At 38.7% G+C, this 12,946-nt stretch overlaps 1 long non-coding RNA gene across 1 annotated transcript in view; it reads right to left on the reverse strand.

The window, feature by feature from the left end:
* LOC126456857 (uncharacterized) overlaps window positions 1-12,946 on the reverse strand; it is a 38,299-nt gene that overhangs the window by 6,483 nt on the left and 18,870 nt on the right. The gene's annotated exons all lie outside the window — the stretch shown is intronic.

The following is a 12,946-nucleotide window of genomic DNA, read 5'->3' on the forward strand; positions in this document are numbered from 1 at the left end:
AACTGACATCGTCTTACATATAATCATGTAAATTAATATACTCATCACAAGAAAATAAAGCCGTATCAAATGGAGTGGAGTACAGAACTGTAATACAACAGACAAAAATGGGTACCTCACAGAAGAGTGTTCTTTGGATACCGGCGGCTGCATCCAAAGGCAAATGACTATCAGCCGATTCAGGTGATGGGTGTTGGTCGCCCAGCAGAGAGTTAAGAATCCATATAGAAGGGAACATCTTTCAATTAATGTAGTCAATAATCAGTCACTAATCACAGAAGAAACCATCCAAAAGCCTCCCCTGTGGCATCCACCTACCTATAGCTGCTTTGTTAACCTCACTAAATAATGGAATACTATGGACAGACACTTGTGTAAGTTTTTCTTCTTGCCTATGGCTCAAATTAGAAGTATATTCGCTGGTGGGACGATATCCAAAAACGTCTCAATTAACACAAAGCAAGAGACTGAGAATTTGTACCCCTTCGAAGAAAAATTACAAAAATGCTAATTACCTACTCTTTCTACAAATTGTCTGAATATCTAGATTCAAGGACTGAAAAGCTCTGCTAGGTCAAGGGCAAGTATCAGTCCTCGTTGTAAAACTGCGTGATGATAATGTGCTGTATATAGGACTCATTATTCACAGATGTAGGTAAATTTTCTCTGTGCAAAATACTTATCTAAGTAAATTTTAAACTAATAATAGCAGATAAAAAGCAGATATCTACTATAACTGAGGACACAGCAGCTTTCTTTGTGACTGGCTTGATAAAAGTCGTCTGCTGTAAGACTAAATAGCACCGGGGAACACAGTGACTCTTTATTATTAGCACATTACAGGTCACCGGGCGAGTTGGCGCAGTTGTTAGCACACTGGACTCACATTCGGCTGAACGACGGTTCAAACCCGAGTCTGGACATCCTGCTCTAGATTTTCCATGATTTCTCTAAGTTGCTTGAGGCAAATGCCAGGATGGTTCCTTTGAAGGGGTATCGACGACTTCCTTGCCCATCCTTCCCTACTCTGATGGGACAAATGACTTCATTGCTTCGTCCGCTCCACCCAAATCAACCAACCAATTATTTGGTGTCACTGGCAGTACCGATGTCGCCCAATATGACAATACACATTACGTATGTCCGATCCCATTTCCTGTCATCAACGCATATTTTTACCAGTATGATGGAAAACCTGTTAGGAATCTCCAGCTACTACCCGTCAAACATTAGTCTACTCTGCGACAGATCATAACACATGTCCATCCCATTTTCACCATTCCTCAGCTAGCTCGGTACACCCCTCCTCGCTAGCATCACCACGTCACGTTGCTTTCCATACCCACCTCTCTATATCTCACAGCAAGGAGTTACCCATCCTCGAAAACTCCAACCTGCTGCCCCATATATATCAACATATCCTACACTAGGCAATCAAGGCTAACCTAACCTACCCACCCCTTCCCAGCTGAAGGCTCCAATCATTCTTCCTGTTGCGTACCTGGAATCCGACTCACTCAGTGACGTCCTTGTCCTGTTTCTTCCTAGCGCCATACACATTCTTCGTATATAATATTCGTTTCTGTTTTTATCTATGGATATCAAAAAATCTCTATTATCCTTCATTACAGAGCACGCATTGTCATCTTAATAATCAGTATCTTATCATCAGCGTCTCATCATATGCACTGAACAGGTATGTGTGAATGACATAAGAGCTGATGTTGGTACGACTGCTGCGATGGCGCCACCAATAAGGGTAAACCAATTCAGTGTGCCTGGGAAGTGGAGAACAGGGCATTTTTGGCACTGTAGGTCATGGTAAAACCAAGTCCTTTATTCAGTGCTTTAATTTTAGTTTTGATAAGCCCACCATTTTCGATGTCGACGACACATTGTCCTCAGAGTGCACCCAGCACCATACGCCATCCAGAACTTCAACTAGCTTAACCACTGTGGCGTCGGTAGAAGCGGTGACGTTAATTCCAGAGTCACTGAGATTTGAAGACAAACGCAGGGCACAATCGACATTGCTGTGAAACAAAGGTCTGAACAAGTGATGTGATCTACAGAACGCCTTCAAGTTCGTTCTCCCTCCGACTATCAGCAACACTGCCTGAAAACCTACTTAAAACACACCAAATGACAAGATACAGACAACAAACAGTTTATGGATTGGATGAACAATATATTGACTGATGTCAGTTAATTGAGCACCTAAAAGGAAGTAAACTTACGACATTAATGAATATTGAAAGACATGGCAAACAACACACTTCAAGTCGACATATTACATAATGTATAATGCAGACTGAAGAGGTGAATGAAAATTTGTACCAAGGCCAGGAATTAAACCTGGGTCTCCTACTCACTATGTAAGTGGGCTGCCTCTGTGTTGGCAGCACTGTGTAGCGCTTTGCATTGGATCTCTGACAGCCCTTTCTTTGTAAGAGACTCTGCAGCTGGTTGGACTCGTTGTTGTAAGTTAATCGCCAGTAGTGTTGGGAAGTTTGAAGTTAGTCGCCAGCAGTAATGGCAGTACTGTTGGGCAGCTTTTATGTGAACAGCCAGCAGTGATGGATGTCAGATGTGAGAATTTACACTGATGAAGGGTCTGAAGTGTTAGCATAGGCTAACGATCTGGAAGTATCTGACAAGGTGATTCTATAATATTCAATGATTATATAGCTTTGTACTGGACGTCAATGAAGATTTATTTTCGTGTTTGAGCTAGATGAGACATTATTAAGGTAAAAAAATACGTTATTTGGTTTGCAACAATATCTTTCCTTTGCTAACCATATACCTATCAGCAGTTAGTGACTTTAGCACTTAGAATATTTGGTCTTTCTTCATTATACGTGTCAGAGGTACACTAAAATGAACACATATTCAATACATACAAAGAAAACTATATAGTATGGACCCAGAATTGGGCAACATTGATAGCATTGGGTCCTGCAGACGTTAAGTCTGTTAGTAGAATGTTTAGGTTTTTATGTTGGTAACGCCACATAGCGCTTTATATGAAAATCACTGACTGTGCTGTGTGAAGTATGTGGGTGGTTTGCATTGTTGGAATATTTGCTACTGTGTTGTTGGGCAGTTGAATGTGAACAGAGCATAGCGTTGGCAGTTGGAGGTGAGCCGCCAGCAGTGGTGGATGTGGGGAGAGAGATGGCAGAATTTTGAGAGCGGACGATCTGGACATGTGTTCATCAGAAAGAGTGAATTTGTAACACTGGATATAATGAACTGATATGTATATGATGACTTTTGAACATCATTAAGGTAAATACATTGTTTGTTCTCTATCAAAATCTTTCATTTGCTAACTATGCCTCACAGTAGTTAGTGCCTTCAGTAGTTAGAACCTTTTATTTAGCTGGCAGTATTGGCGCTCTCTGTATTGCAGTAGTTCGAGTAACAAAGATTTTTGTGAGGTAAGTGAGTCATGGAAGTTATAGGTTATTATTGGTCTGGACCATTCTTTTGTAGGGATTAATTAAAGTCAAATTGAGCTGCGCTAAAAATATTGTGTGTCAGTTTAATGTTGAGCAGAATAAGTAAAGAGCGCAATGTCTGAGTACGTTTAGTTCCGCTCAGCTGTTTGCGGTTTCCCAGCACAGTCATTCAAAATTTTTTTAAAGGGGAGCTTTCATATGGCGACCTTGCCGGGATTTGAACCTGGAATCTTCTGATTTTTTCTTGTAGTTTGTGCAATTAGTGTAGCTATTGTTTATTGCTAGAGTGCAAATGTAGACAGAATTCCCTTTTTAGTTGTAGTTTTTCATTGTTGTACAGTAAAACAGTTGTGGCATGCATGTAGATTTGCACCAAGTATTTCGCAGCTGCACTTGCAATTAACTAGATATTATTTTCAGTGCTATGTTAACGTGTTTTCTTATTTTTGCTCTTCAAATTGTGATTTTCTTTTTATCACGTGAAATACATGATAGTTATGGCGTGTGAAAAACGTAACACTAGGCTCCAAAGTAAACTGAGACATGATGGTGACGAGGAGCATAGCCTATCAGCACCACCGTGTAATGAAGCAACAGGCATTCAAAGTAGTAATTCGGTAATTGTGCATAGGGAAGTGGAGCGGGCGGCAAATAATGGTGTAGACAGTGAAACAATTACTGAACAGGGAAGCATTATCGATGATCGGTTGGCAACAGCTCGCCTCAGGAATCCGAAATGACAGGACACAATCTTGTCACACACACATTTTCTGCTTTTCTAAATGCGAATATTGCCGGTTCAAATGCACTGCCGAATAGCACTGAGGAACATGTTTCACACACCAGTGCATTGTTATTACAGTTAATGCAACAATTGGGACAAAGGCTTCAAAAGTTAGACACAACGGTTGAACAAAATCATAAACAAATGGGACAAAAGCTTCTAAAGTTATACAGAATGGAACAAAATCTTCAAAAGTTAGACACCATGCTTGAACAAACGTGTGAAGGTTTAACTGCTGAGTTACTTAAAACCGAATCGAAACGTCAAAATTTCTGTTATGACGTAAAAACATAAAGTTAGAGAATCACGAAGCAGCCATAAAGGAACTGAAAACTATTGTTCATGATAATCATGATACGTTGCAAGCTGAAATTGACGCAGTTGCATCTATCGGTTACGCAACTTGCAAAAACTCAAGGAAACTTAAAGGACACAGTCGATACGTTTTCAACACAAACGGACACTCTGAAACTTGGTTCAGAAAAACACACTGAGGAAATTAGTTCATTATCGGAGAAAGTAGCCGAACTTTCGGATCAGTTCACTAACTTATCTGCAAAGGTAGATGATGATCTAAATCACACAAGACCCGTAGCCTTCACTGACACAGAAGAGTTCGAACAAATTTAGAAATTTAAACAAAATCAAAATGAAATTAATACTCAACACAAAAGAGAAATCCGGGAAGTAAAAGATGAGTTGGCACAAGTAATACAAGAATTACATAATTCAGAGGACCCTCGCGATCCAACACGGGAAGAGGGACTTAGGAATACGGAAAAGCCACAAAACAATAACACAAGGCATTTCGGAAATTATGAGAGAAATTGGCAAGGTGCACTGAATTTTGAGATGGACCTGCCGACACGACGTAACAGTGACCGATATGCGACTCGCCGACACGATGACTTTGACTATAAGCTGTTCATTACTACACATAAATTCAAAACATTTAAGAATTCGGGCAACTATATTGATCCACAAGCATGGCTTCATCAATTCTCTCATTGTTTTCCTCCCCATTGGTCATTAAGAGCACAGATTAGAATCTATGTGTGGCTACTTAGAGAATGAACCAGCTGTAAGTATGCGATCGGTCATTCGCGACTGTCACAGTGAAGCAGAATTTTATCATGCCTTCCTCTCAGCATATTGGTCTCAAGCTACGCAAGATCGAGTACAACATAGTATCATAATGGTGAAACATTTCGAACAATCTGAATTTTCCAGTATTGTGAAATATTTTGAAGACATGTTGCATAATAATCAGTATCTGCAAACCCATACAGCCCCTCAGAACTCATCCGCATTTCCTTAATCAAATGGTCTGAACTATCCAGTCTAGAACGTAGGGAACATATTATTTTGGCAGGACGTTGCAAAGACGACATCGAAGCTTTTCAGGGACTGTTACAAGAATTGGAAATTGACACTGTCAATCGCGGGACGCGAAAACGGGAACACAATTACAGGTCACATCCGTCAGAATTCCGCGATGAAAGAAATGATAACTGGACAAGACAAGGCTATTCTTACAACGCAAATCGTTACCAAAACAGACACCACCCGTATGACAACCGTTGGCAGAGTAAAAATAATTACAGAGAAAGATCGCATTTCCATAGTAATGAATGTGACGGAGACAACCATAGATACAGACAATATGGGAACCAAAACAATTATTATCAAGGGAGACAGATAACTTCAGACGCAACAGTTCAGCATGCAGTTATGACTCAGGGAGAAGTGCTCTACGACGTGACTGACAAGAAAGAAATTTCAGAAATTACCGACATGATGACTGACGATATAATCATAACGCAACACCTGAATTTCATCAGAACTGGCTAGATTCAAACAGGGAAGGGCCCTCTCGACACGGTGAATTTGTTGAAGTTAGATCTCCTAATCCTGATAACGACACACACCAACAAAGAGACAGACAATCACTCGCACCGCAGGCAGCCACGTGCGCCGGATGGCAAAGAGAAAAATTACATAGACGCCAACCTTGAGAAAAATTTTAGCATTTCTTACCGACGTATACAACATGATAATTGCTTTGAAGTTGAAACTCTGCACACTAGAAAGGGTAAAAGGTTTACACCACATATCACATGTAAAACCGTTTAGTCTTTAATATAAAATTTTTCACTTCACGTTACTAGTACGCTTTGTCACACATAGAAACTGTCAACATGGAACAATGTTTTGAAGTTAACTATCCAGTCTAGAACGTAGGGAACATATTTAGACAGTAATTAAGAATGCAATGTTACAGTGAACAGACGACACAGTGTTGTTGTTTGTACATTCTTGCTTGTTAGTTGCACGATTACGTAACGACTATAAGGCATACATACTTAGAACATATACTGCTAATGATATTTTGATGTAACGTTTTGGTTTACTTGAAAAGACATTCTTTATCTAAAGTACTTTCTGTGAGATTAAAGGTGACTTAGTATTTGGTTTCTTTCACAGCTACACGATATTATCAAGACGCTACTAATGTGTGACACAATTTACATTGTTGCTTTTGCGGTGTATCTGTTTTAAATTTGCACAGTTTTTCAGTATTATTCTGGAAAGTAAAACACGCTCTATTAGTAACTTTGTGGTGTAGCTACAATGAGACAGCCTTTTCTGTAGCACAACAATACGTTACAGTACAGTACTTTCTTCATCACGGCAATAAGCGTAATAACTACGATATCTACACGCAAAGCATTTCACTTTTGATTATGATGAGGTAAGTGCATAGACTTTTGCAGAACTTTGCTTACGGAGGACGATAACTACGACACTCCCACAGAATTATCTTACAGCAAGACGCACAGTTTAGCGCTACAAGACACGCATTTGAGTGATTAATTTTTGTACTTAAAACATTTATTTTTAAAGATTTTTGAATTACAAAGACACAAAGAAAGTTTTCTGTGATACATTTCATTCCATTGCTGCAATCTGCAACATGTGAGCGTATAATTTCATTAATCCTCATGGGGGTAAACGCTTACTTTGTCTACCATGCGTGTGGCAAGCACAAGGAGCCCTAGCTAACATGGTATTTGCTTATACAACTTTACACATCGGTACCATGATCAGCTATCTGCTCATTTAACTGAGAGAGACAAACTTTTTTTTACTACGTCAGTGACACATGTTTACGCAATTACACAGTTGGATAACTCCACACTTATGAAATTGTATTTTGTCTTACTTTGTGAACTCTTCATATTTTTCCAGACTCATTGTGACACTATGAGAGCTTTGAATGATGTATTTGGTATGGGATCATGGTTTTTAAAGTACGTTTGAGGTAGGTGACACTGTTGTGATGAACAGAGAATTTTTTTAGGTTTTGAAATTATTGCAGAAAGCTACTACGCTTTTGAGATTTGGCTGAGGTTTTATGCTATTATTATTATGACGATAATGTGTATTATGCTGTTGAGGTACGTTTATGATCAATAAGCTGATGCTACCGTATATGAGGAATGTGATTACGTGTTAATATGTTTATGAATAATGAATAGAAGTTAGGACTCTGGTTTGTGAAAAAGGATATTGGAAACCAAGAATCATACTTTAAGAGTTACGACTTGTGTGTCCATGAATGAATGTATTACAACACTGCTATTCATGAGATTTCGTTTCTACACATTTCTACTGTAATTTTTCGACCTGTGAAATTTTATTGGTATCAGACTATCACTGCAGTGCAAACTGCTTTCGTAAATGTTTGGGTAAGGAAGGTAAGTGACCACGGCGTAATGCATTGTGGGTGCCCAGCCGGGCCAGTCGCCTGGAGAAAAAGCCCATAGGTGGAGAAAAAAAGAGTCCATTAACCTCACTATTGACATTCCTTTGTAGAAAGCATCGCAAATATGACACGCTATTACCTGGGAACATATGATTATACTGTGGACCTCGTGCTTTGTGCTACTTACTGAATTGCTTATGAATTGATGATCTACACACCTGATTATGACAATTGTCTTTCTACGAGAGTTGAGAGAAGTTCTACTGACTTATGAAATGCCACATGGCTATTGAATGATGTTTTTATGCTTTCCTTTATATATAGTTGCTTATTTCATTTGATATCTGGTTTCCAGCTGTGTTGCAGCATTGGTTTTATAAAATAATATTAAATGCGTTTGCTAATGTGAACACTTTCTGTCAACAGATCTATTAAATAATAATTTTATGATCCATATTCTTCGAAAAAGGAGCACTTGGAAAGGAAAGAACAGTAAGAAGGGACTGATAACAGTAACTGCATACATAATTTTCTTTTCTAGTACTTGGTAGTTTTTTTTGTAGAATCAGTTGTTGTGGTGCACCACTTGAATGACATAAACATTAAGATGTGAATAGACATTTCCCTTATCTCCATTGTTGTCTTTAGTGTACTATTTTTTCTGCTTGTAGGTTTGTCATATTTATATACAAGTTATTGCGTTTGCTGCTGCTGTTTGCCAGGCATAGCGCTACTGAATTTCACTTTGTGTTACTCTGTTAGCCAGTTGTACTACTGATTTATTTTTCTTGTTGCTGCACATTGGCTCATATTAGTTGTAATGTTGCATTTGCTTTGCTAATTTATATTTATTGCTGCTAGCTTTGCCAATTTGCATTTTTTTGTCATTGCTGTTTGTGTTAATTGTTTTGTGCAGCTGCATTTCCTCGTCCCTTAGTTTATGCATCTGAGCACAGTAGATTTAAGTTAGCTTAAGAGGGGATAGGCTGTATAAGAGAATGAGTTGCGATGAATTGGAAGAAATGCATTGAGAAATTATACGAAAAAAGTTTGTAAAAAAAAGGTACTGTACAATGAAGAATAATTATTTTGAAAGAGGATATGAATAGAATACAGAAAGCAGGTATAGATAGGACTTTTGGTAATAATGATGAATGAAGGGAGATCTCCAAGAAGTAAAGAAAGTTTTGTTTGCAAAATACTGCAGTAAAACAAACCCTGTCCTTTGCTTTTGTGTTATTCCGCTATGTGTTTGTGTACCCTTGTGTATCTGTGTTCTTCCTGTCTTTATGTGTTGATGTGATAAGAGTTATTTTGTAGAGTTTTTCTAATAATATGTTATTTTCTTTGTAAAGGTGCTTAGACATTATTTATTCTGTTCTTTTTTAACGCGCATGTGTGAAATTAATGTTTCGTAAGCTATTCTCATTATTTTATTTATTTACTTATGTCATAATTCCTGTAACACGGATGTACATGTTTATTTCAATTCTTTTGTAAACCCTGTATTACTACAAATGTTATCTGTATTATTATGTTTTTAATGATGTTTTCTGTACCTTTGTAATTGTATTCTCATGTTATAAAATTGTAATGGAGACCAGTTCATCAAATTAAGTAACTTGTAAGCATTCATTTCTCTGCACACGTTTCTGTTGGTCATACTATATGCACAATATATGAGAAGTTGGGGCTGTTAGTGTTTGAATGTGTGTTAATAATTCAGCAAGGGACTGGTTAACAGCATTGCTGGTTGTAAGGACAATTCCAAACACTTTGTGAGTGCACAAGTGGTGGTTTATGGACTTGCTATATTGTCAGCAAGACTTTTCGATGACGATTATGCACCGGCACAGTCGCAACAAATGGCTGCTGGCCGTCTCTACAAGGACTACAGTGGGTCTGCTCTGTGAAGACCTACCTACCAATATTCTTCAAAACTTCGACTGACTCTTCTGTGGGTTTGTTCTGTTGTGGCCCATTACCTGTCTGCACGTCAAGAGACACCACTGTCTTTCCGTTGGAAGGACAACACTACTTCTTCAAGACTGCATGGAAATCCACTACTTCTGTGTGCTTTTCTTTTACTGCTCAGACTTTTAGAAAAAAATAACTGTAATTACTATTGTGATGAATAATCAGGACTGTCTTTATGAGAACAATTTTTGCTTTTGACCAACATTGCATCAATAAGTGTGTGCAATTGATATCTTTGTTATTGTAATTATGAAAAATTTTATCAAATCATTATTGGCCACTGCCCAAAATAATTTGTAATATTTTTTTGTGGGGAGCATGGGGGCTTAGGTTTTTATGTTGGTAACGCAACGTAGCACTCTATTTGAAAAACACTGACTGTGTGCTGTGTGCAGTCTGTGGCTGGTTTGAATTGTTGTTGGCTATTGTAGTGTTGGGCAGTTGGCTGTTGACAGCGCGTAGCGTTGCGCAGTTGGAGGTGAGCCGCCTTGTTCCTTGTAGGTCATAGTGAATCTTCGGTAATTTCCAAGAATGATTGCCTATCGAAGTCGCTGGGTCGAAACGATACATATCGAACGTGCGATCGGAAATCGAGCATGCGACGCCGGTGGCGGCGTTGTGATGAGTTATTTGTGATCGTCGTTTTTATCTGTTTTCCGTCGTTCCCTTACTTGCTCTAAATTACATATCTCCGCAACTTATTTGTGAGTTGCTAGGGAAACCCAGACGATTTATGTCGTTAGTGAGTGGGATGTCTGGTGTTCTTGACGTTTCTTCCGTGGATTCTCTCACATGGAAGAATCTAATTCCATGTTTATGCGGCGTAGAAAATTGTTCGACTTTTTTTACAAAATATGGAGCACTACCGGACGACGAAAGAAAGGACTATGTAGACTGTGGTGGTGCGAAGTGTGTGAAACTTCGTAAAAATAGTTTCGATGGTGAAATACCGTCACAATTTCATGGCGAAAAACGAACGAGTATCAGGAAGAATACATGGTTCGACTTTTCCAAATTATCCATTCAGACCACCGTAATGGACTTTCACATGACGACGACGCCGACGACGAGTAAGGTAAGTCGTCTCCTTTTCAGTTACGAGTACTTCTGTAACGCTCTTCTTTTGTCGTTGCTGTAGCGACAAACGTAAACATACCCACGATCCCGGCAGAACCGCGTGATCGCTTTTCGATCGCACGTTCAATATATAGATCCCAGCGACTTCGATAGGCAATCATTCTTGGAAATTACCGAATCTTTTATTTAGCTGGCAGTATTGGTGCTCTCTGTATAGCAGTAGTTCGCGTAATGAAGATTTTTGTGAGGTAAGTGAATAATGAAAAGTATAATTTATTGTTAGGATATCATTTTAGTCAGAGTCATTCTTTTGAATTAATTATTTGAAGTCAGATTATCTTTTTTGAGCAGTCAGATTGCGTTGCGCTAGAATATTGTGGGTCACAGTCATTCAGCAATTTAAGTGCAGATTCATACGTTTAAATAAAGAAGTTTCATCTGTCGGCCCTTATCCGAATACACTGGAATCTCCCGATTTTTCTGGTGCTTTGAATAATTAGTGCGTGGTTAGCAATTATTGTTACTGCTAGCGTGTAGCTGTATAGAGAATTTCGTTTGTAGTTGTAGATCTTCATTGTTGTTCAATATTGCAATGAGCAAAGCAGTTGCAGCATGCATGTGGAGTTGCGCAAGTATTTCCCAATAGCGTTTCCAGATAATTAGAAGTTATTTTAAGTGCTATTTTGAATGTGTCTTTTTTTATTTTTTTTTACTTTTGAAATTGTTTTTCTGTATTATCGTGTGAAATTCTGTGATAATCACGGCGTGTGAAAAGCGCAACACTAGGCTCCAAAGTAAACTGAGAAATTACAGTGAAGACGAGAGGACTGTGTTAGCACCACCTAGGAATAAAATGTCCAAAACAACTTGGTAATTGTGCATAGAGAAATGGACCAGGCAGTAAATATCGGTGTAGATAGTGAAACGGTTAGTGAACAGGGAAGCATTGTCGATCGATTGGTCGGCAATAGTTCGCATCAGGAATGCGAAATGACAGAACAAACACTTGCAAATACCCTAGATTCAAGTTTTGCGTCCTTTCCCGTTTCTCAATTAAGTCAAGACTCTCACTCTGGCTTTCAAAATGTGAATGTTGCCGGTGCAAATGCACTGCCGAAAAGCAGAAAGGAACATGTTCCAGACACTAATATATTGTTACTACAATTATTGCAACAAATGGGCTAAAAGCTTCAAAAGTTGGACACAGTGGAACAAATTCTTCAAAAGTTAAACAAAATTGAGAAAACGCTAGGGCAAACACGTGAAGATTTAACTGCTGAGTTACTTAAAATCGAATCGAAATGTCAAAAAGTTTGCCAGCCGCTGTGGCCGAGAGGTTCTAGGCGCTTCAGTCTGGAACCGCGCGACCGCTATTGTCGCAGGTTCAAATCCTGCCTCGGGCATGGATGTGTGTGATGTCCTTCGGTTATTTCGGTTTGAGTGATTCTAAGGTTCTAGGGGACTGATGACCTCAGATGTTAAGTCCCATAGTGCTCAGAGTCATTTGAGCCTTTTTTTTTTTTTTTGATAAAAAGTTTGTAAAGATGTAAAAACACAAATTTGTGAGCATTTTCAGACTATTTTTTTGCAACATGAGCGACATGAAAACGCCTTAGAGAATTATGACGCAGCCATAAAGGAACTGAAGACTATTGATCACGAAAATCACATCTTGCAGGCTAAAATTGACTCAGTTGCATTTACCGATACGGTCACGCAACTTGTACAAAATCAGGAAAACCTAAAGGACACAGTAGATACGATTTCGACACAAATGGACACTATGAAACTTGGTTCAGAAAAACACATGGAGGTAATCAGTACATTATCGAAAAAAGTAGTTGAACATTCGGACAAGGTAACTAATTTATCTACGAA

Source organism: Schistocerca serialis, chromosome 2, assembly GCF_023864345.2.
Source record: "Schistocerca serialis cubense isolate TAMUIC-IGC-003099 chromosome 2, iqSchSeri2.2, whole genome shotgun sequence".
NCBI classification, from domain to species: Eukaryota; Metazoa; Arthropoda; class Insecta; order Orthoptera; family Acrididae; genus Schistocerca; species Schistocerca serialis.